Source organism: Panthera pardus, unplaced genomic scaffold, assembly GCF_024362965.1.
Source record: "Panthera pardus isolate Hobbes unplaced genomic scaffold, ASM2436296v1 HiC_scaffold_27, whole genome shotgun sequence".
Taxonomy (NCBI): domain Eukaryota; kingdom Metazoa; phylum Chordata; class Mammalia; order Carnivora; family Felidae; genus Panthera; species Panthera pardus.
In genome coordinates this window covers 58,625,109-58,652,165 of record NW_026526843.1, presented here as the reverse complement: position 1 = coordinate 58,652,165, position 27,057 = coordinate 58,625,109, and the positions used below count along the sequence as shown (strand labels likewise).

At 34.3% G+C, this 27,057-nt stretch overlaps 1 pseudogene; it reads right to left on the bottom strand.

The window, feature by feature from the left end:
* Positions 1-57: 57 nt before the first annotated feature.
* LOC109255057 (40S ribosomal protein SA-like) lies at positions 58-26,105 on the bottom strand (annotated as a pseudogene).
* Between the last annotated feature and the right edge of the window lie 952 nt (positions 26,106-27,057).

The following is a 27,057-nucleotide window of genomic DNA, read 5'->3' as shown; positions in this document are numbered from 1 at the left end:
TTTTATGCAGATGCAAAATAAGCACATTTTAAAATGTTTTACATCGACTATCTGCAGTTATTCCATGAGGTCATGTCCATGCTGACACCACTGCTGCTGAGTGTCCTGACAGGATTTATCCAGCAGCTCCCAATGCTGGGTGCCCAGATCCATTCCATGCTGCCATAGGAAGAGCTTGGGACCATGATTTATAGCCATTGGGCTCACCTCCCTGCTTTCTGTGTTTCCTCTTACCATTGGGCTGGGTACTGTCACATCTAGAGAACTACAAGAAGTGGAAGTGAAGGGGTTTGTCCTGTCCCTTACCCTGTGACTTGACCACCCCCAGCCTGTCTTGATCATGTCTGCTGCATTCTTGACCAGCTTTCCCTGGATCATGTCCTTCAATTACAGTGACCTCCTCTGCAATCATGACCTCTCAGTTTATCCGTGGTGACATCCTGGGACCACATATATTGGTCTATAAGGTTCTGCTCAGTAGGGTCCTCCTTGTAAAAATAAGTCTACTTAAACCTTAAAAATTTCTTTAAAAATGTTCTGCATCAGTAACCATAAAAGGATGCCAATTAAAATCACAATGCCATATTACTATACACCTTTCAAATTGGATAAATAAAAAAATGTGGCAATATCAAATATTTTCATGGTTGTTGAGAAATAGTACCATTCATAGAATGCTGGTGAGAAGGTAAAATGATACATTTTATTTTGAATCCACCACTTTGGAAACCAGTTGAGAAGTTTATATTAAAACTAAGCATAAAAATCTCAAATGAGGCAGCAACTGTACTCTTTCACATTTATCCCATAGAAATGAACAGATTCACACAAAAATCTGCACATGAATGTAAATGAGCAAAAGAGAGGATCTCTCTGTATTATTGATTACAGAGGCATGTTAATCTGCAATGATCATAAATTAAAAGATTTTAAAAAATTATGCCAGCAATATAAAATATATTTGTTCATTCTCTTTTAGCATAAACTTCTATTGGAGAATCCCTGTTTAATTTAAGATTGTATATTCTTTGATGGCTGGCATTTAGCCTTAGACTTTTTTTTTAATTAACCGTAGTAACTATAGCCATACTAGTCGTTGCTTGTTTAGTAGTTATTGGTGTATATAGTACAATAGAGTATTCATTAACATTAAATAATTAATTTGACATTGAATGCTAACTCTGTGTCATATATTGCAGTTGCTTACGTAGATAACAGGATCCTTGCATCTCTTGACATCACAATCTAGTAGGCAAGACAGTATTGCAAACAGATAAATAAACAATGTCATAGGTTTTAATGGATACACACAGAGGCTACTGAGAGAGCCCTATCAGGAGAGAAAAGTGTAATGAGATTTAGAGAAATCATCATAGATTAGAAAGATAAAGTTGAATATTGTAAATTCTCCAGGTGAAGAAAAAGGTGAAGTGATCGCTGATGGGAGAAATAATATTGGTATATGAAAATATTATGAAAAAAGTTTGCTGCAGGATTTTAGAAGTAATATAGAAAGAAGCAATATAGAAATATGGTATAGCTAGAGTGTAAATGTCAGAAACAACAACAACAACAACAACACTATTATAAACAGAGAAGCTAAGCATGGATCATATAGTGAAAGGTCTTGTATCCTGGGATAAAGCCGCCCAAGAATTGTGAGAAGACATAAACTAGGGTAAAAACAAACAAACAAAACAGATGGTCCTATTTGGCCAGCGACTATTCTGATTTTAGCACAGACAATCCCATATCCTGGGAAGCCCCTAGTCACAGACAAGCTGGGCAGGTCATTGCCCACTAGTATGTTTCCTGAATTGTATTTAGAAAGATAACTCACTATAGCCTTAAGTTAAGCCACAGTGTGGAAGAATGAAAAAAGGGGTGGAGGCAGGAAATTCAGTTGGGAGAAAATTACAATTTCAATATAAGATTTCTTCCTCATTATTAGTAATTTTTAATGGTTCTCTGCCACACAGATCAAAGTACTGGGGCCTTACAAACAACTCAATAATACAATTTTAAAATAAGTAATTCTAGTGTTAGAATCATGTGTAACATTGTTGATGAGAAGTCAATACTTTATTTCTTTCATTTCAGCCTTCCTGAAAAGCATATTAATAGAAGGCTGACCATTGCATGTCTAAGAGTTGAGTAAACTGTACCATGTATATCTGGGCAATCTTCATGTGAAGCATATTTAATTAACATAGGAAGGTACTTTATAGATAGAGTGCTCTTACGTGCAAAGTTTTCACATGGAAAAGATTATGCCTTGTTTGATTTTTTACTTTCAGATGGAGTAGTCAGTTTTTAACCCAAATCAGAATTATGTGTAAATTATTATAAAAATAAATTCAATTAAATTTAAAGTCAGAAAAAAATTAAGGCATATTTGGCTATAATTATGAGATGTGCTGAAACTTTAATCTCTAAGTAGTTCAAAAGCTTAGCAGAGATGCAAAGAAGAAAAATAATGTTCAAAAGCTTCATTCAAAGATGTAGATTTTATAGAGTCTATGGAGAGTGAAGCACAGCATACCCATTTCACAAGAACTGAAAGAGTCTCTCATATGGCACATATATTTTAGTAATATTGAAAACTATAATGTAAATTATGCCAATAATTTTTAAAAATCCCACGTTTTAGACGGATAGAAAATTAAAATAAACTTTACCTTCATTATAGTCCCACACCCTTGAGGAAATTACAATAACCTTTATAAATTTTACTAGGCTGCTACAAACACACATACGTATATACTTATATCTGCACAAACGGAATCATATTATACATATTTTTCAAAAGAGCCTTTCTTTTATCCTTCTAGTTAAAGTTGAAACCTCATTTGACATTTGTTAGTTCTGCATTACGTTTCATAGACTGAATATTTAGAAAGCTAGACTGTGAATAGACAGGGTCACCAAATCAGTTGTTTTTCAGTGGAAATTACTGTTTTCCTTTTTCTCAACTTACTGTTTGATCCCTAGGCAGTCAAATGAACCAGCTGTGCAATCAATCTACATTACTTAAAAAGACTGTCAAAAATATTATTTTGACTCTTTTTTGATCTTTTTTTAATACATAGAAAAGACCACAATCAAAGCATTCATTCATTAATCAAATATTTATTAAGTATATACCATGTGTCGGGCACTTAGATGTGAAGAAAAACATGACAATCACTTTTATAATATACTACACAAATAATTATTATCACCATTATTTTTATTGTTACCTCTAAAAGTTTGTCAGCTTACATGTCCATCCTAAACAATGAAATTTACTTTTGTAACTTGGGAATTCACTTTAAATATATAATTCTTGTAATCTTATACTTCCTCAAGAACTAATATATTTTTCATATAATATCAACTACCCTCCAGTTCTTATTATTAAATAAAATACATAGTTTATTTAGATTTCCTTAATTCTCACCTAATGTCCATTTTCAGTTTTAAGTCCCATCCAAGTTATCATTTAGTTGATATATCTCTTTATGTTGCTCTCATGTATCATGATGTGTTATTTTATCAATATTTTAAGGTTTATTCATTTTATTGTTTTTTATTTTTTCTATTTATTATTTATTATTTTATTTGTTAATTTACATCCAAGTTAGTTAGTATATACTGCAACAATGATTTCAAGAGTAGATTCCTTAATGACTCTTACCCATTTAGCCCATCCCCCGTCTCAAAACCCCTCCAGCAACCCTCTATTTGTTCTCCATATTTAAGAGTCTCTTATCTTTTGACCCTCTCTCTGTTTTTATATTGTTTTTTCCCTTCCTTTATGTTCATCTGTTTTGTATCTTAAATTCCTCGCATGGGTGAAGTCATACAATATTTGTCTTTCTCTGACTAATTTCGCTCAGCATAATACCATGTAGCTCCATCCATGTAGTTGCAAATGGCAAGCTTTCATTCTTTTTGATTGCTGAGTAATACTTCATTGTATATATATACCACATTTTCTTTATCCATTCATCCATCAATGGACACGTGGACTCTTTCCATACATTGGCTACTGTTGATAGTGCTGCTATAAATATTGGGGTGCATGTGCCCCTTCGAAACAACATACCTGTATCCCTTAGATAAATACCTAGTAGTGCAATTGCTTGGTGGTAGGGTAGTTCTATTTTCAGTTTTTTGAGGAACCTCCATATTGTTTTCCAGAGCGGCTGCACCAGTTTTCATTCCCACCAACAATGCAAAAGAGATCCTCTTTCTCCGCATCCTCACCAATATCTGTTGTTGCCTGTGTTGTTAATGTTAGCCATTCTAACAAGTGTGAGGTGGTACCTCATTGTGGTTTTCATTTGTATTTCCCTGATAATGAGTGATGTTGAGCATTTTTTCATGGGTCACTTGGCCATCTGGCTATCTTCTTTGGAGAAGTGTCTATTCATGTCTTCTGCCCATTTCTTCACTGGATTGTTTGTTTTTTGGGTGTTGAGTTTGATAAGGTCTTTATAGATTTTGGATACTAGCCCTTTATCTGATATGTCATTTGCAAATATATTCTCCCATTCTCCCGGAATGGGAGAAACTATTTTAGTTTTGCTGATTGTTTCCTTTGCTGCACAGAAGCTTTTTATGCTGATGAGGTCCCAGTAGTTCATTTTTGCTTTTATTTCCCTTGCCTCCAGAGACATGTTGAGTAAGAAGTTGCTGCAGGTCAGGTCAAAGAGGTTTTTGCCTGCTTTCTTCTCGAGGATTTTGATGGCTTCCTGTCTTATGTTTAGGTCTTTCGTCCATTTTGAGTTTATTTTTGTGTATGGTGTAGGAAAATGGTCCAGGTTCATTCTTCTGCATGTCGCTGTCCAGTATTCCCAGCACCACTTGCTGAAGAGACTGTCTTTATTCCATTGGATATTCTTTCCTGCTTTGTCAAAGTTTGGTTGGCCACATATTTATGGGTGTATTTTTGAGTTCTCTATTCTGTTCCATTTATCTGAGGGTCTGTTTTTGTGACAGTACCATACTGTCTTCATGATTATAGCTTTGTAATACAGCTTGAAGTCCGGGATTGTGATACCTCCAGCTTCAGTTTTCTTTTTCAAGATTGCTTTTGCTACTCAAGGTCTTTCCTGGTTCCACGCAAATTTTAGGATTATTTGTTCTAGCTCTGTGATGAATTCTGGTGTTATTTTGATAGGGATTACATTGAATATGTAGATCGCTTTGGGTAGTATTGACAAAGTTGCAGGATATAATATCAATGCACAAGAATTAGTTGCATTCCTATACACCAATAATGAAGCAACAGAAAGAGAAATCAATCCATTTACAATTGCACCAAAAAACATAAAATACCGAGGAATAAATCTAACCGAAGAGGTGAAAATCTATGCATTGAAAACTATAGAAAGCTTATGAAAGAAATTGAAGAAGACACAAAAAATGGAAAAATAACGTTTATTCATTTTAGAGAGACAGCACACAAATGGGGGAATGGCAGAGGGAGAGGGATACACAGAATCCAAAGCAGGCTCCAGGCTTTGAGTTGTCAGCACAGAGCCTGACAGCAGGGCTTGAACCCACAAACCAAGAGATCATGACCTGAGCCGAAGTCGGACACTTAACCGACTGAGCCACCCAGAAGCCCCATCTATCATGATGTTTAAAAATTAATTTAACAGAAAATTCACATAAAATACACTTATCTGTTTAAAAAAGTTTATTAGCATTTTTTTAAATTTGAGCATAGATGACACACAATAATATATTGGTATCAGTTATACAAACTGATTCAACAATTCTGTATGTTACATTATGCTCAACACAAGTGTAGGTACCATCTGTAACTATGTGATGTTATTATAATGCCATTGTCTATATTCCTTCTGCTATACCCTTAATTCCTTGACTTATTTATTCCATAAATGGAAGCCTGTAGCTCCCCCTCTCCTTTACCCATTTTGCCCATGCTTCTATACTCTCACCTGTGGAAATCATCAGTTTGTTCTCTATATTTATAGGTCTGATTCTGCTTTTCAATAGGTTTATTCATTGTTTTGTTGTTTAGATTCCACATATGATGGAAAGTTTAGATTCTACATATGACAGAAATTACATGGTATTTATCTTTTTTTCTGTATGACATATTTGGCTTAGCACAATGCCTGCTAGGTCCATTCATGTTGGCACAAATGGCTAGATTACATTATATTTTGTGGCTCAGTAATATTCGATTTTACATCTATCATCTATCTATCTATCAATCATCTATCTTCTTTTTTTCATTCATTTATTAATGGACACTTGAACTGCTTTCATATCTTAACTATTATAAATAATGCTGCATAGGGGCACATATATCTTTCCAAATTAGTGTTTTCATTTTCTTTGTGTAAATACCCAGTAGTAGAATTACTGGATCATATGGTATTTTTATTTTTCATTTCTTAGGAATGTCCATAATATTTTTCACAGTGGCTATACAAATTTACAATCCCAGCAACAGTGCATGAAAGTTTCTTTTTTACCACGTCCTTGCCAACACTCATTCCTGATCTTTTTTATGGTAGCCATTCTGCCAGGTATGAGATGATATCTCACTGTGGTTTAGATTTGCACTTCCCTGATGATTAGTGACACTGAGCATCTTTTTATGTGTCTTTGTCCATCTGTATGGCCAAAAGTATCTATTCGGGTCCTCTGACAATTTTTAATTGGGTTATTTTTTTTCGTGTGTGTTTTGAGTGGTATAAGTTCCTTACATATTTTAGATATTAACTCCTTATTGGATATATCATTTGCAAACATCTTCTCCAATTCAGTAGGTTGCCTTTTGTTTTGTTGAAGGCATTCTTTGCTGTGCAGAAGCTTTTTATTTGGATGTAGTCTCAATAGTTTATTATTCTTTATTTGAGTACAGTTGACATATGGTGTTACATTAGTTTCAGGTGTCTGGTGTAGTGATTTGCCAAGTGTTTAAACTATGCTATGTACACTACAAGTTTGCTTTTGTTCCTCGCCTTAGGAGATATATATATAGAAAGCCAACCACAGCCAATGTCAGAGAAATTACTGACCATTTGTCTTCTAAGGGTTTTATGTTTTCAGGTCTCACATTTTGAGTACATTTTTGTGTTTGATATAAGAATGTGGTCCAGTTTCATCCTTTCACATGTAGCTATGCCACATTCTTGTATAAACACAACTTCTATTTAGTTTCAAAATATTTTCATCATTTTGAACTAAAACTCCTTACTAAGTAGTTTCTCTTTATTTCCTTTCCCCATATCTCTACCACAAAGTAGAAAAAACACCTACCCGTATTACTTATCTGTGAACTTATCTATTCTAGGTATTTCATTCAAGTGAAATCATAAAATATGTGACCTGGTATGCCAGACATTTTTCATTTAATACAATGTATTAGAGTTTGATCCACATTGTATCATGCATTCCATTTTGTAGTAAAATGATATTCCCTTATATAAGATAATAAAACGTAATATATATCACCATGTTTATTCATTCACACATGATGTATAGTAGTAATTGCACATTTTGGATATTGAAAATAATGTTTATGTGTGTATGTGTATTTACGTACTTTTTAAAGTACCTGTTTTTAATTTTGGAAGTCATAAACCTTTGAGTGAAATTGCTATGTGATAACTCTGCTTAATTTTAAGGATCACTTTATCAAAGCAAGTGAAGTATTTTACATTTCCACAAGTAGTATAATTACAGTTGTTCAAATTTATTCACATACTTGCCAACGCTTGCTTTATTTCCACTTTATATAACTGTCTGAAGGAGTGTGAAGTGGTATCACATTGTGGTTTTGATTTGCATGTAGCTAAAGACTAGTGACATTGAGTTTCATTTCATGTGCTTTTGGGAAATTTGCATATTTTTTTGTGAAGAAATATCTACTCATGTTTATATTCATTTATTAAAGTTGCCTTATTGTAGATTTAGAAAAGTTTTTTAAAATATATTATAGATACTAGATTCTTAATAGACATATGATTTGTAGATAGTTTCTCACATTATGTAGGTTTTCATTTTACTTTCTTGATAATGTTTTTTGACATTTTAAATTTGAACTTAAATTTATCCATTTATTTTTGTTGCTCTTGCTTTCAGTGTCATATGTAACTCTTACTGCCAAATTCAGGGCCATGAAGATTTTCCCCTATGTTTTCTCATCAGAGTTGTACAGATTTACCTGCTGTGTTTAGGTCATTGATCCATTTATAATTAATTTTTGTATATGATATGAGGTAGAGGTCCTTTATTCTTTTTATGTGTATATGTTTGTTTACAAGTACCACTTATTGAAAAGACTACTTTTTTCCCTCACTGAATGTTTTGGCACCCTTATTAAAAATCAGTTGACTATAAGCCTGAACCAACCACAGAGACTCACTAATGGTTCATATTCAACAATAAAATTATAGGCATTATCTGACTGTGGATCCCAAAGATTTTGGAAGAATGTATTCACCCATGTACAACAGCAGAAAACCCCTTCCATTCACAGATGCTACCAACAGGCCCTCCTAGAATTCCAGACCAAGCTACCTGCTGAAGGCCTTCCCCTGCAGATGTCAGCCTGTGGAGATAACAAGAGGTGACTGTTACTGTAAAATGTAAATTCACTAGTGAAAAGATTTAAGAAGTATAAAAATTCAGGAAAACAACACCATGAATGGAAATTAATAAAGTTTCAGTAACTGACTTTAAAAAAAAGATCAGTGAACTGCCTGACAAAGAATTAAAACTAATAATCTTAAAGAAACTCAGTAAGATAGAAAAGAACACAGACAACTAAACAAAATCAGGTAAACAATAGATGAATAAATGGAGAGGATCAACAAAGAAATGGAAACCATAAAACAAAACCAAATCAATACCCTAGAGTTGAAGAATGACTGAATTAAAAAATTCAAAGGACAGTTTCAACAGCAGACTTGATTTATTAGCAGAAAGAATTATTGAACTCGAAGACGTCATTTGAAATTACCCAGTTATAAGAGCAAAAACTAAGAAAAAATAATGTAAAAATATTTAGAAAGCTTATGGGACTTGTGGGGTCCCATCAAAAGAAACAATATATGTGTGATGAGAGTACCAGAAGGAGAGAAGAGTGATAAAAGGGAAGAAAACTTATTCAAAGAAATAATGCATAAAAAACTTCCCAAATTTTGGCAGGGAAATGGACATCCCAATTCATGAATATCGAAATTATGTAAATAGGTTGCAACTAAAAAGATCTTTACAAAGCAAATTGTAATTAAATTGTAAAATGAGAAACCCAAAGAGAGAATTTTGAAAACAACATAAGAATGATTTGTCCCATATAACAGAACTTCCATAAGAAAATCAGCACATTTCTCAGCAGAAACCATGCAGATAAGAAGGGTATGGGATAATATACTTAAACTACTAAAAAATATCTTGCCAACCAAGAATATCATAACCATCAAAGCTACCCTTCAAAAATGAAGGAGAGATAAAAACATTCAAAGGTAAACAAAAGTTGAAGGAATGCATCACCTCTTGACCTCCTTAAGAGAAGTGATAAAGGGCGTTGTTCAAGTTGAAACAAATAGGCAGTAAACAGAAACACGAAGATGTATGAAAGAACAAGTCTCACTGGTAAAGGTATATATATAAATAAATACAGAACATTCTAATTTTTGGAATGGCAGTAGATAAATGATTTTTAACCCAAATATAAAAGTTAAAGAGCAAAAGTTTTAAGACTATAATGACAAATATTTCATGATGAAAACAAAATATAAAAAGGGGTAAACATTGAGGGGCACCTGGGTGGTTCAATCTATTGAGCATCCAGCTTTCGTTCAGGTCATGATCTCGGGGTTTGGGAGTTTGAGCCTTGTGTTGAGCTTCATGCTGCCCATGAAGAGTCTGCTTGGGATTCTTGCTTTCTCCTCTGTCTTTTCCACTCGCCCACTTGCACTTTCTCTCTCTCTGTCTCTCTCTAAAAATAAATACACTTTAAAAATGAAGTAACTGTTGATATCAATACCATAAACTGGGTGGGGATATTAAAAGTGTAGAGCTTCCATATTTGATAAAATTTAAATATCTATCATCATAAAATAGACTATAAGAGGTTCAGTGGAAACACAGTAGTAATGATGAGGGGGAAAAACTATGGTAGATACACAAAAGATAAAAAGAACCTAAGTCTATCACTTAAAAACACATCAGGGTGGCTCAGGTAGTTAAGTGTCTTTCACTCAGGTCATGATCTGGTGATTCAGAAGTTCAAGCCCTGCATTGGGTTCTGTAGTGACAACTCAGAGCCTGGAGCCTGCTTCAGATTCCGTCTCCCTCTTTGCCCTTCTGTTCATGCTATGTCTCTCTCTCAAAAATAAACACTCATCATCAGGGAAATACAATTCAAAACCACAATGAGATACTACCTTACACCTGTCAGAATGGCTAACATTATAATACAGCTCCTGCAACAACAGATGTTGGTGAGGATGCAGAGAAAGAGGATTTCTTTTGCATTGTTGGTGGGAATGCAAGCTGGGAATGCAAGCAGCCACTCTGGAAAACAGTATGGAGGTTCCTCAAAAATTGAAAATAGAACTACCCTACGACCCATCAATTGCACTACTAGGCATTTATCCAAGGGATATATGTGTGCTGTTTCGAAGGGACACAGGCACTCCCATGTTTATAGCAGCACTATCAACAATAGCCAAAGTATGGAAAGAGCCCAAATGTCCATCGATGGATGAATGGATAAAGAAGATGTGGTATATATATATATATATATATATATATATATATATATATATAATGAAGTATTACTCGGCAATCAAAAAGAATGAAATCTTGCCATTTGCAACTATGTGGTTTGAACTGGAGTGTATTAAGCTAAGTGAAATTAGTCAGTCAGAGAAAGACAAAAATCATATGACTTCACTCATATGAGGACTTTAAGTGACAAAACAGATGAAAATAAGGAAGGAAAACAAAAATAATATAAAAACAGGGAGAGGGACAAAACCTAAGAGACTCATAAATATGAAAAACAAACTGAGGGTTACTGAAGGGGCTGTGGGAGGGAAGATGGGCTAAATGGGTAAGGGGCACTAAGGAATCTACTGAAATCATTGTTGCACTATATGCTAATTTGGATGTAAATTTAAAAAAATTAAATTAAATTAAAAATAAATAAATAAACATTAAAAAATAATTAAAAATACACATTAAACCACAAAGACTGCAAAAGAACAAGAAAAATTAATACAATGACAATTGCTTCTTATTTATCAATGATGACATTAAATGTAAATGAATGAAATTTACCAGTAGAAAAACAAAGTGATTGAATGGATTTTAAGACCCAATGAATAATCCAATTTACAAACAGACAGAAGACATGAATAAACATTTTTTCCAAAGAAGAAATACAGATGGCTAATAGATGTGAAAATGTGTTCAACATCACTGATCATCAGGAAAATAGAAATCAAAACTACAATAAGATATCACCTCACACCTGTAAGATTAGCTAAAATCAACAACACAAGAAACAACATGTGTTGGTGAAGATGTGGAGAAAGGGAAACCATCTCTTAGTGTTGGGAATGCAAACTGATACAGCCACTCTGGAAAACAGTATAGAAGTTCCTAAAAAAGTAATAAAAAATAAACTATCCCATGATCCAACAATTGTACTACTAGGCATTTACCCAAGGATACAAGAATACTGATTTGAAGGGATATATGCACCCTGATGCTTATAGTGGCATTACCTACAATAGCCAAATTGGCACAGCCGAGGTGTCTACTGATTGATAATGGATAAAAAAGAAGTGATATATATATATATATATATATATATATATATGTATACATGTATAATGAAATATCATTCAACCCTCAAAAAGAATGGAGTCTTGCCACTTACAACGACATGGATGGAGCTGGGGAGTGTTATGCTAAACAAAGTAAGTGAATCAGAGAAAGACAAATACCATATGAGTATATTGAATTTAAGAAATAATCTGGGGGGCCCTGGATGACTCAGTCTGTTGAGCGTCCGACTTTGGCTCAGGTCATGATCTTGCAGATCATGGGTTCAAGCCCTGCATATGTCAGCCCTGCTGACAGCTCAGAGCCTGGACCCCTCTTGGAATTCTCTCTCTGTCTCTCTCTGTCTCTCTCTCTCTCTCTCTCTCTCCCTCCCTCTCTCTCTCTGTTCCTTCCCTACTTGCACTCTGCCATTCTCTCTTTCAAAAATAAATAAACATTAAAAAAGTAAGAAATAATGTGGAATTTAAGAATAAAATGAACAAAGGGGAAAAAAGAGAGAGTGAGGCAAACCAAGAAAAACAGACTATTAACCATTGAGGACAAACTGATGGCTACCAGAGGGGGTAGGTGGGGGGGGGGTGGATAAAATAGTTGATAAGGACTAAAAATTGAACTTATTTGTGATGAGCACTGGGTGTTGTATGAAAGTGTTGAATTGCTATATTGTACACCTGAAATTGATATTACACCATATATTAACAAAATATTATTTAAATAAAAGCTTAAAAAGAAAGAATACCTAAATATATGCTGTGTACAAGAGACTCACATCAATTTAAGGACACACATATCCTGAATTTGAAGGAATGGATAAAGATATTCTATGCAAAAGGCAAACAAAAAGAGCAGGTGTGGCTATAATTCTATCAGGTAAATCATATTTTAAGTCAAAAATTCTCACAAAAGTCAAAGAAGGTTATTACATAATGATAAAGGAACCAATTATAGAGGAAGATATAATAATTAGACATTGATTTGATCCAATAGAAAATCTCCTAAATATATAGAGCAACACTGACATTTAGGGAAGGATAAATAGCAAAATAATAACAGTGGTAGACTTCAATACTCCACATTTAATAATGGATAGGTCATCCACTTAGAAAATCCATTATGAAATTGCAGTCTTTTTAAAAATTTTTAAAGATTTCATTTATTTATTTTGAGAGAGAGAAAATGGGGAATGGTCAGGGAGAAAAAGAGAGAGAGAGAGAGAGAGAGAGAGAACCCAAGCAGTCTCCATGATGTCATTGTAGATCTTGATGCAAGGCCTGATCCCATGAACTTTGAGATTATCACCTGAACTGAAATCAGGAGTGAGATGTTTCACCAACTGAGCCATCTGGTGTCCCAGGAAATGCAGTCTTGAAAAATACTATAGACCAAATGCACCTTACAGACATGTACAGAACATTCCATCAGACAGCAGCAGAAAACACTTTCTTTTCAAAGGAGCATGGGTCATTCTCTAAGTTTGATTACATACTAGCTCACAAAACAAGTCTTGGAAAATTAGAGAAGTCAACAATCACTCCAAGTATTGTTTCCAAACACAATGGAATAAACATCATAACAAGTGCCCTCATAATACCCATCATAGGCCAATATCCTTGATAAACTGAATGCAAAATCCCCAAATAAAATATTAGCAAACAGAATTCAGAGCCATATTAAAAATATTATATGCCATAAACAAATGTGACTAATCTTTGGGAATCAAGAAGTATTCAATATAGGCAAATCAATCAATGTGGTATGCCACATTAATGGAATAAAGAACAAAAATCTTGATTAATTTAATAGATGTATGAAAACCATTTGGCAAAACTCAACAAAGTTTCATTAAAAAACAAATTTGCAATAAGGTAGGTCTAGAATGAACTTACCAAACACTGAAAAGGCCATATATAAAAAGGCCACAAAAAAACTTGATCAGTGGTGAAATACTAAAAGTCTGGAACTTGCTCATCTTTCACAACTATAACTACTTACTCACTGAGCAACTACGCCTCATATGGCCTTTCCCCATCCCCTGATGATCACAATTATATTGTCTATTTCTATATATTTGACTATTTAGAGGCATTACATAAGATCAATCACACATTGTTTGTCTTTTTGTGTCTGGCATTCACTTAGCATAATATTCTCTTAGTTTATCCATGTTACTGCAAACAGTAGTATTTTCTTTGTTTAGGCTGCATAATATTCCATTTTATGTATAGACTACATTTTCTTTATTCATCTCTTGACAGATCTGCTGATCTGATTCTGAATCCTGCAATACGACATATTTCCATATCTAGGCTAATGTGAATAAGTGCTAAAATGTACACTGGATATCTATTCAAGATTCTAATTTCAATTCTTGATTTACATTTCCCTAATCATTAGCAATATTGAGCATCTTTCCATATACCTGTTGTCCTTTTGTATGTTTTCTTTGGAGAAAAGTAGTTCAATTCCTTTGCCTATATTTAATCAGGTTGTTTGCATTTTTTTGCTATTGAGCTACAGGAGTTGTATATATATATATATATATATATATATATATATATATATATATTTAAATTGCCTTTTATCAAATATATGGATTATAATTATTTTCTTCCATTTCATAGACTGCCTGTTGTTTCCTTTGCTGTTCAGAGCTTTTAAATTTGATGCACTCCTACTTGCCTATTTTTACTTTTGTTGCCTGTGCTTTTGATGTTATATCCAAGAAATTTGCCAAGACCAATGTCAAGAAGCTTCCTTCCCCCTTTGTTTTCTTGGCGATTTTTACAGTTTCAGAAATTACATTTAAATCTTTAATTGAAGTTGAGTCAATGTTTAATGTATGGTGTAAGATAAAAGTCTAATTTTATTTTCTTGGTATAGATATCATGTTTGCATTATACCATTCGTTGAAGAGACTATCTCTTCTACAGTGTGCATTCTCAGCACCCTTCTTGAAGATTAATTGACTATAAGTTTATATCTGGCCTCTACTTTTTGTTCCATTGGTCCACATGTCTATTTTTAGTACAATACTGCTTTGACTACTGTAGCTTTTTACTATATTTTGAAATTAGGAAATGTGATATAGTCAGCTTTTGTTTTCTATTTGCTTAACATTGCCTTGGCTATTCATGATCTTTTGGGATTTCATATAAATTTTAGAATTATTTCTTCTTTTGAATGATTTCTATGTTTGTAAAAGTTGCTTCTGGAATTGTGATGGAGATTTCACTGAATCTGTAGATCACTTCAGGTAGTAAGGATGTTTAACAATATTAATTATCCCAAGGTATGCACATGAGATGTTTCTCCATTTATTTGCATCTGCTTTAATTTTTTTTTTTTCCTCAGTGTTTTATAGTTTTTAGTTTACAAGCCTTTTACCTCCTTGGTTAAATGTATTCCTAAGTAATTTATTCCTTTTGATAACCAAATGGGATCACATTATTAACTTCCTTTATGGATGGTTAATTGTTAATGTATAGAAATAAAACTAACTTTTACATCGTTCTTTTAAATCCTGCAACTACTGAATTTGCTTGTAGTTCTGACAGTTATTTTGTGCATTTTTAAATTTTTTTGATGTTTATTTATTTTTGACAGAGAGACAGAGCATGAGTGGGGGAGGGGCAGAGAGAGAGGGAGACACAGCATCCGAAGCAGGCTCCAGGCTCTGAGCTGTCAGCACAGAGCCCGACGGCGGGGCTCAAACCCACGAACCGTGAGATCATGACCTTAGTCAAAGTCAGACCCCCAACTGACTGAGCCACCCAGGCGCCCCTATTTTGTGCATTTTTAAGGTAATCTGCATATAGGAATATGTCATATATAAGCAAAGATAATTTAACTTTGTTCTTTCTCATCTGGATGTATTTTATTTATGTTTTTTGTCCAACTGCACTGACTAGGATTGCCAGTACTAAGTTGAATATAACTGGTTAGATTGGATATCCTGGTCTTGTTCCTGATCTTATAGGAAAATCTTTCAAATTTTCACCACTGAGCATGATGTAAGTTGTGGACTTGTCAAATGTGGTCTTAATTTTTATTTCTTCTCTTCCTTCTTTACAAGCGTGGTTTTTTTTAACATGAAAGAGTGCTGAATTTTGCCTAATAGTTTTACTGTATCTACTGAGATATACATGTCATTTTTATCCTTCATTATGTTAATGTAATGAATCATATCGATTGATTTACATAGTTTGAACCTACCTTACATTTTTAGGATAAATTGTATTGTTCATGGTGTAAGATTTTTTAAAATATTCTTTTGATTTTTTTTTTTTTTTTTTTTTTTTTTTTGCTAAGAGGATGAAAGTGCTTGCTGTTCTCTTTGGATAAATATTAAGAAGCACAACTGCTGGAAAATATGTAAAAGTAATATTTTGTTCAGTAAAAATAAAGCAAAATTAAACACCAAACTGTCCTCTGAAGTGGCTGTACCATTTTGCATTTCTAACAGCAATGTATGAGAATTGCTGTTTTTTCTTCTTGGCAGCACTTGGTATTTTGAGAATTCTCAATTATGGCCATTCGAATAGGTATATAGTCATATCACATTGTTGGTTTAGTGTTCATTCTCCTGAAAACATATGACTTAGATTACATATTCATGTGTTTATTTGTTATATGTATATCTTTTTGGTGAGGTTTCTGTTAATGTCTTGGCCCATTTTTACATTGACTTGTTTGTTTCCTTACTATCGAATTTTAAGAGGTTTTTATGTATATTTTGGATAACAGTCCTTTACAGATGTCTCTTTGCAAACATTTTCTCCAAATATATGGTTTGTCTTCTCATTCTCTTGACAATATCTATTGCAGGGCAGAAGTTTCTAATTTTAATGAAGTTACTTTATCAATTATTTGTTTCATGATTGTGACTTGGGAGTTATATCTGAAAGGTCATTTCAAACCCAAGGTCATGTAGGTATACTCATGTTTTTAAATTTAGATCTGTGGGGCACCTGGGTGTCTCAGTTGGTTAAGCATCCAACTTTGGCTCAGGTCATTATCTCATGGTTCATGAGTTAGAGCCCTGTGTCGGGCTCTGTGCTGACAGCACAGAACCTGGACCCTATTTCGGATTTTGTGTCTCCCTCTCTCTCTACCTCTCCCTCACTCACGTTCTCTCTCTCTCAAAAATAAAAAAAAACAATATTTTTGTAATAAATAAATAAATAGATTTAGATCCTTGAGTTAATATTTGGGCAGCATATAAGTTCTGTGTCTGGATTAAATTTTTGCATGTGATTGTACAGATGTGCCGGCACCATTTGTTGAAGACATCATCTTTGCTTCATTGCATTATTTTTCTCCTCTGTAACATATCAGTAAACTATATTTTTGGTCGTCTATTTCTGGACTCTATTCTGTTCTAGTGATCTATTTGTCTATCCTTTAACGATTACCACACTGTCTTGAATACTGAAGCTCTATAGTAAGATTTGAAGTTTCGCAATTTCCAGTTTTCAACTTTGTCTTCTCTTTCAAAATTGTGTTGGCTATACGAGGTATTTTGGGTCTCTATATAAACTTTAGAATTAGTTTGTCAAAACCCATAAAATACTTTGCTGGACTTTTGATTGGGATGGCATTGAATCTATAGATCATTTTGAAAATAACTAAAATTTTGGCAATATTGAGTCTCTTATACACTAGCTTTCCGATTCTTTGATTTCATGCACTGGAGTTTTGTAATTTCTTCACATAGATCTTATATATAATATGTTAGATTTATACAGATGGATTTCAGTTTCTGAAGCTATTGTAAATGTTATTTTTAAAATTTTAAACTCTAATTATTGTTGATATATAAGAAAGCAATTCACTTTTGTATATCACCTTTGTATCCTACAACTTTGTTATAATCATTTATTAGTTCCAAGATTTTTATTGTTGTTGTTCATTCTTTCATATTTTTGACATAGATAATTATTTAATCTACAAAGGTAGTTTTATGTCTTCCTTCCTAATATATATACTATTTAGTTCCTTTTTCTTGCTTTACTGCTTTAAGAAGGACTTTCAGAAATTGTTGAAATGAAGTGGTGAGAAAGGTTATCCTCATCTTGTACCTGATCTTCAAAGGAGAGCTTTGAGTATCTCACCATTAGCTATGATGTTAACTGTAAGTTTTTAAGACACTGTATCATTTTGGTAAACGTTCGTCTCTATATCTAATTTACTGAGAGGTTTTACTCATGAATTGGTGTTGAATTTTGTCCAATGATTTTTCTGAATCTGCTGATATGATCATGTGTGTTTTTTCCTTTTACTGTCTTCTCCTTTTGGATAGCGTTAATTAATTTTAGAATGTTAAAATAGTTTTGCATACCTGGGGCAAATATTGGTCATGATACATAATTATTTTCATATGGTTTTTATTTTAATTTACTAATATTTTTTGAAGAACTTTTACTTCTTTGTTCCTGAAATACACTGGTCTGTAGATTTGTTTTCTTTTAATGCCTTCCTCTGAATTTAGTAATAGAGTAATTTTGGCCACATAAGTGAGATAGAAAATATTTCTTCCCATTCCATCCTCTAAATGAGACTGTAGAGAATTACTATAATTCGTCCATAAATATTTGGTAGAATTTGCCATCGAACAAAAATGGGCATGGTGCTTTCTGTTTTGAAATTTGAATAATTATTGATTCAATTTGTTTAAAATGTATCATCCTATCTAGCTCATCTGTTTCTTCTTGTGTGAGTTTTGGAAGATTATGTTATTCAAGGAATTAGTCTATTCCATCTAGATTATCAACTTTGTGGGGATATGGTTTTTACTAGTATTTTTTTCATTATCCTTTTAACTTACCTGGGATCTGCAGTTGTATAACCTATTTAATTTCACTTTTTTAAAGTTTTAAATTCCTGTGAATTAACATTAATGTAATATTAGTTTCAGGTGTACAATTTAGTGATTATTCATTTACATACAACACTTGATGCCCATCACAACTGTTGCACTCCTTAATCCCCATCACAAAAATAAACCCATCCCCCCACTGACCTCCCCTCTATTAACCATCATTTTGTTTTCTGTAGTTGAGTCTGTTTCTTGGCTTGCCTCTCTCTTCCCCCGCCCCCATGATCACTTGTGTTTTTTTCTTAAATTCCACATATGAGTAAAACCATATGGTATTTGTATTTCTCTGACTGACTTATGTCATTAACATAAAAATCTCTAGCTCCATCCATGTCATTGGATATGGCAAGACTTCATTATTTTGTATTGCAGAGTAGTATATATATATATATATATATATATATACACATATATATATATATATACCAATTCTTTATCCATTTGTCACTTGATAGACATTTTGGTTCTTTCCATAATTTGGTTAATGTACATAATACTGCTATAAATATTCGAGGTTCATGTATCCCTTCAAATTAGTCTTTTTTTTTAATTCCTTGGGTATATGTTAGTAGTATTATTGGAAGATCAAAAGGCAGTTCTATTTTTAACTTTTAGAGGAACCTCCATACTATTTTCTACAGTGACTGCACAAGTCTACATTCCCATCAACATTGTAAGAGGGTTCTTCTTTCTCCACATCCTCACTAACACATATTGTTTCTTGTGTTGTTGATTGTAGCCATTCTTGTGGGTGTGAAGTGATACCTCATTATAGCTTTGACTTGTATTTTCTTTTTTAAAATTTTTATTTAATGTTTATTTATTTTTGACAGAGAGAGAGACAGAGCATAAGCGGGGGAGGGGCAGAGAGAGAGGGAGACACAGAATCCGAAACAGGCTCCACGCTCTAAGCTGTTAACACAGAGCCTGACACGGGGCTCAAACTCACTGACCACGAGATCATGACCTGAGCCAAAGTCGGAGGCTCAACTGACTGAGCCACCCAGGCACCCCGACTTGTATTTTCTTGAGGATCATTGATGTCGAGCATCTTGTCATGTGACTGTTGGATATTTGTATGTCTTTTTTGGGGGGGAATGTCTGTTCATGTCTTCTGCCCATTTTTAATTAGATTATTTGGTTTTGAAGTGAAGAATCTTATGAGTTCTTTATATTTTTTGTATACTAACCCTTTATTGGATATGTCAATTGCAACTATATTCTCCCATTACATAGGTTGCCTTTTACATATGCTGAATATTTTCTCCAGTTTGAAGTTTTGTTTTTTTTAATGAAGTCCCAATAGTTTATTTTTGTCTTTGTTTTCCCTTTCCTAAAAAGACATACCTTGTAAGAACTTTCTATGGCTGGTATCAAAGGGATTACTGCCTGTGTTTTCCTCTAGGATTTCATGGTTTCCTGTCTCACATATAAGTCTTAAATCCATTTTGAATTAATTTTTGTGTATGGTGTAAGAAAGTGGTCCAGATTCATTATTTTGCATACTGCTGTCCCATTTTCCCAACACTATTTGTTGAAAAGCCTGTTTTTTTTTTGATTAGATTATTATTTCCTGCTTTGTTGAAGATTAATTGACCATATAGTTGTGGGACCATTTCAGGATTCTCAGTTCTGTTCTATTGATATGTGTGTCTATTTTTTTGTGCCAGTCCAATACTGTCTTGATCACTACAGCTTTGTAATAAAACTTGAAGTTTGGAATAGTGATGCTTCCAGCTTTGCTTTTCTTTTTAAAAATTGCTTTGGCCCTTTAGTGTCTTTTGTGGTTCCATTCAAATATTACAACTGTTTGCTCTAGTCCTGTGAAAAATGCATTAGTATTTTGATTGGGATTGCACTGAATGGGAGATTGCTTTGGGTAATATATACATTTATAGATACAGATATTACAGATAGTTTTTCAATACATGAGCATGGGATGCTTTACATTTCTTTGTGTCATCTTCAATTTCTTTCATCAGTGATTTATACTCTTCAGAGTACAGGTTTTTACTCTCCTTGGTTAGGTTTATTCCTAAGTACCTTATGGGTTTTGGTGCAATTGTAAATGAGATTTATTCCATGATTTCTCTTTCTGCAGATTCATTGTTGATGTATAGAAATGCAGCATGTTTGTGTATGTTGATTTTGTAACCTATGACTTTACTGAATCGTGTATAAATTCTGGCAATTTTTTGTTGCAGTCTTTCAGGTTTTATATATATAGTACCATGTAACCTGGAAATACTAAAAGTTTGACTGTTTCCTTGCTGATTTGAATGCCTTTTATTTCTTTGTGTTGTCTGATTGCTGTGGATAGTACTACCAAAACTGTCTTAAATAACAGTGGTGTGAGCAGACATTCCCATCTTGTTCCTGACCATAGAGGAAAAGCTCTAGATTTTTCTTCATTTGTTGATTTTCTGGTTGGCCTGTTCATTATTTAGTGTCATGTTGTTTTACCTCTATGTGTTTGTGTTCTTTTCCTTTTCTTTCTTGTTTTGAGCTCAAGTTTCATACTTCTGTGTTCAGAAAAATATGTATGGTATAATCTCAATCTCTTTGTACTTCTTGAGGCTTGAAATGTGACTTGTACTATGTGATCTATTCTGGAGAATATCCTATGTGCACTTGAAAAGAATGTGTATTCTGCTGTTTTACAATAAAATTTTCTGAATATATCTGTTAAGTCTATCTGGTCCAGTTGACATTCAAAGCCATTGTTTCCTTGTTGATTTTCTGTTTAGATAGTCTGTCTATTAATGTAAGTGGGGTGTTAAAGTTCTCTATTATTATTGTATTATTATCAATGAATTATTTTATGTTATATATATATGTATATATATATATATATATATATATATATATATATATATATACATATATATATATATACACTCCCATGTTGGATGCATAAATATTTACAATTGTTAGATCTCCTTGTTGGAGTGTCCCCTTTATGATGGTATAGTCCCATTTTTCATCTCTTGTTATAGTCTATTTTTTAAGTTTAGTTTTCTGATATATATTGCTACTCTGTCTTTTCATGTCCATTTGATGTAAATGATTCTTCATACCCTCATTTTCAATCTGCAGGTGTCTTTAGGTCTAAAGTAAGTTTCTTGTAGGTAGCATATAGATGGGTCTTGACTTTTATCCATTTGGATGCCCCGTGTGTTTTGACTTGAGTGCTTACTCCATTTACATTCAAAGTAATATTGATACATGGGTATTTAGTGTCATTTTATTTCTTGTTTATCATTGTACATGGAGATTTTCTCTGATCCTTTCTTGTCTTTGTCACTTTTGGTCTTTCCATCCGACTCAAAGAGTCTTCTTTAATATTTCTTGCCAGGATAGTTTAGTGGTCATGGACTCCTTTAGTTTTTGTTTGTCTGGGAAACTCTATCTCTTCTTCTATTTTGAACCATAGCCTTGCTGTAAAGAGCATTATTGGGATGCAATTTTTCCTATTGATCACTTTGAATATATCATGCTACTCCCTTCTGGCTTGATAAGTTTTTGTTGAGAGATCTTTTTATTTTTTTATTTAAACATTATAATGTGTTTTTTTTTTATTTTTGACAGAGAGAGAGAGAGAAAGAGCATGAGCAGGGGAGGGGCAGAGAGAGAGGGAGACACAGAATCTGAAGCAGGCTCCAGGCCCCAACCTGTCAGAACAGAGTCCGACTTGAGCTCAAACTCACAGACCGTGAGATCATGACTTGAGGTGAAGTCGGATGCTCAACCGACTGAACCATCCAGGTGCCCCTGTTGAGAAATCTTAAGCTAGTCTTATGGGTCTTCCCTTGCAAGTTAAGGACTTCTTTTGTTTTGCCACTTTTAAGATTTTTTTCATTACCACTTTATTCTGCAACTTTAATGGCAATATATCTTGAGGTGTGCCTGAGTGGCTCAGTTGGTTAAGTTTCTGACTCTTGATTTCAGCTCAGGTCATGATTTCCTGGTTTGTGGGATTGAGCCCTGCATCAGTCTCTGTGCTGACAGCATGGAGCCTGCCTGAGATTCTCTCTCTGCCCTTTCCCTGTGCACATGCTCTCATTCTTTCTCTCTCTCAAAATAAAGAAACTTTAAAAACAAATTATTAAATAAAAAGTCTTGATGTTTGCCTGATTTTGTTGATTTTGATGAGAATTCTATGTGCTTCCTGGATCTGGATGTGTATTTCCTTCTGAAGATGAGGGATGTTTTCAGCTATTATTTCTTCAACTAAACTTTCTGCCCCTTTTTTCCTGTGTCTTATTCTGGGACTCCTATACTAAAAATGTTATTACATTTTATGGAGTCACTGATTTCTCTAAGTCTACTCTTGTTTATTTATTTATTTTATAAGGAGAGAGAGAAGAGAGGAGGGGCAGAGAGAAAGGGAGACAGAGAATCTGAAGCAGGCTCCAGGCTCTGAGCTGTCAGCACAGAGCCTGATGTGGGACTCAAACCCACAAACTGAGATCATGACCTGAGCTGAAGTCAGACACTTAAGCAACTGAGCCACCCAGGAACCTCTAGTTCTTTACTTCTTTTGTTCAGCTTCATTATTGTCCATTATTTTATCTTCTCGATCACTAATACATTACTCTGCTTTTTCCAGTCTGGTGTTTATTGCAGCAAGCCAGTTTCCAATCTCATTTGTTGCATTTTTCATCTCTTATTCATTCTTTTTAAAAACTCTTATATCTGTTGTGTTTCACTGATGTCTTCTTTTCTCAAGACCATTAAATATCATTATGATTTTTGCTTTAAATTTTTCTTTAGGTATTTTACGTCTATCTGTTTTTTTCTAGATCTCTGTCTGGGGTTTTGTATTGTTCTTTCATTTGTTTTAAATTCCTCAGTTTTGGTATTTTGTTTAAGTTTCTGCCTTCTCTGTGTTAGAAAACTCCATTATGTTTCCTGCTTCTCAGGGTAATGGGTTTAGAAAGAAGAGGTCACATAGTGCTCAGGGTCAGGAGCTTCATGCAGTGTCTGTGGTTTGTGCTGTGTGTGCTCTGCTACTCTATTCTGACTTCTCTTTCAGGCCAGTCATCTGCAGAGGCTCTCCTTGCCTGATGTGGGCAACGTTTGGTCCCTGGGCTGAATGTGGTGACTTTTAACTAGTTGTGCTCTGGTCTGATTGATATGCTTGTGAAATGAGACCTGACACCCATTCTACCAGAACCACGGCCCTTCAGAACTCTCTAGACTGGAAATGTGGTGTGGGCAGGGGTTTGTCCTGATCTTCTGAGGGGAATGTCCTGCCATGCTGGGACTGAGTCAAGCCTGACTGAGAAGGGCAGTCCTTCCAGATCACAGGTGGTGGAGCTCGATGTAAACAAGTTAGGCAGCCAGTGTCCAAGCTAAGCAGCTTCCTTCAGGTGGCTCTGTTTATGCCCAATGGTGGGGGGAATTGTCCCCAGACAGCTTCTTTTTTCCTTGAGAGGCACCTTGTAAATGCTGCCTCTCAGGGAAGCTCCTAGAATATAAAATATCTTCTCTGTGTGCCCCGAGCATTTTTCATATTGCTGTTTCCATGCTGTCTGCTCCCATGATGTTTGCTTTCATTATTTCCAGGGGCAGCGCAGTAACCTCCAGACCCTATTCCCAGTCTTCTGACCTTTAAAACTCCAGGTTTTAGATACATGGTGTGGACAGAAGCATGCTGATCTTCTGGAGACCAGCATGCTGGGGATGAGACAAGCTTGACCAAGAAGGGCAGTCTCACCAGAACACAGGGAGATGGGTCTTGGTGTAAGCAAGTTAAGCAACCAGTGCGGTCTTTTCTGAATTTCATGCAGGTTTTAAGATTTTTTGTCTTTGAAAAATGCCACTTAAATTTTGATAGGAATTGATTGATTTTGTAATCACATTGAGGAGCATGAATACTTTAACAATATTTTGTCTTCAATCCATGAACTCAGAATGTCTCTATTTACTTGTGTCTTCTTCAATTTCTTTTATCAATGTTGTATAGTTTTAATTGCATAGGTATGTCAACTTCTTGGTTGTATATATTCATAAGTTTATTATTTATTTTCATTCTACTGTAAATGAAATAGTTTTCTCAATGGCTTTTACAAATATGTCATTGTTAGCATATAGAAACACAACTGAATGTGCATATTAATCATTTTATCCTGTAACTTAACTAAATTCACTTATTATAATAGTCTTTTAGTAAAGTCTTTAGCTTTTTCTATATGTATGATGATGTCTTCTGCAAATACAGTTATACTATATGTTTTCCAGTTTGTGTGCCTTTGATTTTCTTTTATTGAATAGTTATCTGGATATTACTACCAGAAATAGAATTGATTAGAATGAACATTCTTTTCTTGTTTCTGACCTTAGAAAAAAGGTTTTTAATTTTACACCATTGAATGTAACATTTACGGCCTTGTCATAGATAGCTTTTATGTTGGGATATATTTCATTCATTTTTTAATATTTTTTCAACTTTTAGAAACTGTTTATTTTCCATTAACCTTATTTCTTTTTTGTTTCTCTGTACAAAAGCAGCTTCAGACAAGTCAGTGATTGTTCCTACCTATTCAGTAGCCCGAGCAGTGGGAGCTGCAGACCAGTCTTCAGTGGCAGGCCGAGTGCTCCAGTCCTCAGTAGGGAATTGCTGACTAGGCACAGAGGGCACCTGCATGCCTTCAGACCAGTTTGTGACTTCAAGTTGAGTAACAGTGAACTCAGGAACTGGAACAGTCCATTCACCCTGAAATTATTCCTTGGTCACAGCCTTTATGGCAGCAGCTTGCTTTTCCTTTTCAATCTCTTCAGGATCCCTATAGAAGGAGAGATCAGGCATGACCTCCCATAGGTGTTCACAGGAAATGGTGCCACACATGCACAGAACTTCCTGGGCCAGCATCCACCACGTCAAGCCCACCGAGTGAGCTCCCTTGTTTTTGCAAGGGATGGCAATGTCCACATAGCGCAGAGAGTCTGTGCTGCACAGACCGGTGGCAGGCAGGTTAACATTAGAAGCTTCTGTGAGTGGTCAGCCCTGGGATCAGTAACCACCAGAAGTCTTGGCTCCCAGAAAGCTGCCTGGATGTTGTTAGTGAAGGTTCTGGGAGTGAAGCGGCCAGCAATAGGAGTGGCTCCAGTAGCAGCAGCAAACTTCAGCACAGCTTGCTGGCCAGTATTCCGGGATAATATGACACTGACATCAGCTGGATTTTCAATAGCAACAATGGCATGAGTTGCCAGCAGAATCTTCTCCTAAGGTTCTCTTCAGATTTATGATGTAAATACCATCACTTTTCCTTTTTTAGATGTGCTGTTCCCTTTGGAAGTCAAGGATGGTGCCATCTAAGTGGGTTCCTGCTGCAAGAAATTTGAGGACATTGTCCTTCATTTGCAGGACATCAAGGGCTCTGGACATTGTGAAAGTTTCCCTTTAAATTACAACGGGAATGCAAAACAATACCCTATGGACCCCTCCCTGGGTATCATGGAAAAGCGGATATATTTCATTTATACCTAATTTGTGAGAGTATTTATAATTAAAAGATGTTGAATTTTGCCAAATGTGTTTGCTGTATCATTGAGAAAATTGTATGATATTTATCTTTTATTTTGTTAATGTGATGCCTCAGCTTTATTGATTTGCGTATGTTGAAATATCCTTGAATCCAATGAATAAATCCCACCTGATCATGGTGTGTAATTTTTTTTATGTGCAGTGGAATTTGATTTGGTAATGTTTTGTTAAGGATTTTTGCAATGGATTTTATCTGAGACAGTGGTCAATAATTTTATTTTCTTTTAATGTCCTTACATGGTTTTGATAACAGGATAATTTTGTCTCATAAAATACCTTTGTAAGTGTCCTTTTCTCTTCAAACTTTTAGAAAGATTTGAAAAGTTTGGCATTAATTCTTATTTAAATGGTAGAATTCAACAGTGACTCATCTGGTCCTAGATATTTATTTGTTGAGAGGTGTTTCATTATTGTTGTAATATCCTTAGTAGCAATTTGTCCAGATTTTCTATTACTTTATAACTAAATATTGGTAGGTTTTCTGTCTCTAAGAGTTTCTGCATTTTTAGGTTATCCAATTATTTGACATATAATTGTTTATAGTATCATGTGATCCTTTGTGATTCTATGGTGTCATATATGATGCCCTTTCATTCATTTATAATTTGATATATTTGAGTTTTCTATTTTGTTTTCTTACTCTAATTAAAAATTTGCCAATTCCATTTACTTTGTAAAAAAGAAAAACAACAACAACGAAAAACAACCAAAATAATAGTTTTATTGATCTTTTCTATTGTCTTTCTAGTCTCTATTTTATTTTATTTTTTTATATTCTGACCTTTGTTATTTTCCTGTATTTCATAAC